Source organism: Microtus ochrogaster, chromosome 22 (genome assembly GCF_000317375.1).
Source record: "Microtus ochrogaster isolate Prairie Vole_2 chromosome 22, MicOch1.0, whole genome shotgun sequence".
NCBI classification, from domain to species: domain Eukaryota; kingdom Metazoa; phylum Chordata; class Mammalia; order Rodentia; family Cricetidae; genus Microtus; species Microtus ochrogaster.
Window position 1 is genome coordinate 11,020,251 of NC_022023.1, and position 1,898 is coordinate 11,022,148.

Consider the following 1,898-nt stretch of genomic DNA (forward strand, 5'->3'; position numbering starts at 1 on the left):
TGAACAACTCCTGGAAGTCAGTTCTCTCCTTCCACCGTGTATGGCCTGGGGACTGAGCTCTGGTTATCAGTCTTGGCAACAAACTCCTTTCCTCCCTGAGCTGTCTCACTGCCCTGTTATTGCCTTTTTGCGACAGGGTCTCAGGGATCCCAGGCTGACCTCCATCTCACTATGTCACCAATGGTGATCTTGAAATGACTTTCCTGCCTCCACTTCCCCACTGTTGGGATTACAGGTGAGCACAAACACACCCAGTTTTTGTGGTGCTAGGGTGCAGAACCTTATGTCTACTAGAGCATTCTACTAGATGGGCCCCAGAGTTCTGAGTGTTTTTTTTTTCTGTTAGTTTAATTGTTGTTACTTTGTAAAAAAAAAACAAAAACCTTATCTTCTCTTTGGTACAGGAATGCAGATATGGCTCTGTGGCTCAACTAGATGGTTTCTTTGAGTTTTGTTTTATCTTTTTTTTCTTTCTTTTTTAGTTCTTTCTTTTTTCTTTTTCTTTTTTCTTTTCTTTTTTTATTTTTTTTGTTTGTTTGTTTTTTTGAGACAGGGTTTCTCTGCAGCTTTGGAACCTGTCCTGGAACTAGCTCTTGTAGACCAGGCTGACCTCGAACTCCCAGAGATCCACCTGCCTCTGCCTCCCAAGTGCTGGGATTAAAGGCATGCGCCACCACCATCTGGCTGGTTTTTGTTTTATCTTAAAATGTCTGCTCTCTAGCCAAGCCGTCTTTGGAATAAGTCATTCATCTCAGCCTCCTGTCTGTTATCCTGACCCCCAATATGATACTCTGCCTCCTCTCCCTCCTCCACCCTCCTCTCTCCTTCCCCTTTCCTCCTACCTCCTAAAAACATTGCTTACTCACTTACTCATGTATTTGTGTAATGTGTATAAGTGTGTTTCCTGCTTTTATGTGTGTATCATCTGCATGCAGTACCCCCAGAGTCCAGAAGGGGGCGTTAGAACTCCTGGGATTGGATTTACAAGAGGGTGGTTAGATACCCTGTGGGTGCTGGGAACCCAATCAGACGTCTCTGCAAGAGCAGCCATGCTCTTAACTACCGGAACCATCTCTCTAGCCCCACCTTTTTTTTCTTGTGTGTGTACACATGTATGTTTGTTCCTGTATATGTGGGTGCCCGTGTGTGTGCCTGTGAAGGTCAGAGGTCAATCAACCCAGGTGTTTTCTTACCAGGTTAATACTGGGTTCTACCAAATGAGCTTCATTCCCCAACCCTTCTGCCCCTCCCCCGCCTGATGGCTGTTTCCCTTTAGACAATCCTATCTTCATTTGGTTACTTTGCAATTTTGTTACTGTGTGTCGAGACAGGGATCTTAGAATTTCGAAATCTAAAGAGCTTGTTTACTTAAGAGTATATTTCACTCTAAAGATCTTGTTGTCTTAGACGGGGTCTCTCACTGGGACCTAGAACTTCCTGATTAGGCTAGACTGGCAGGCTAAACAGCCCCAGGGATCTGCCTGGGTCGGCTTTCAGGTCGGGAACTGGGATTAGAAGCCCAGACCAGCACACCCAGACTCCTTGCTGCTGTTGACGCGGTGCTGAGGATTGAGCTCGGGTTCTCCTGCTTGCGTTGCAAGCACTGAACTGACTGAGCCGTCTCCTCCACCCAGTATTTCTCCTCAGAAGGTAAACATGAATTCTGGGCTGGCAAAGGCATCGCCACAAAGCCTGCAAACCTGAGTTTAATCCCTGGGACCCACCTGGTGGAAGGAGAATACCGACTCCCCCAAATTGTCTATCCTGCACACACGCTAAATTAAAAAAAGGAAAAAATTATCTGATCTCCAAAATATATAAAGAACTCAAGAAACTAGACCGTAAAAGGCTAACCAACCCAATTATAAAATGGGGCACTGAGCTGAACAGAGAATTCT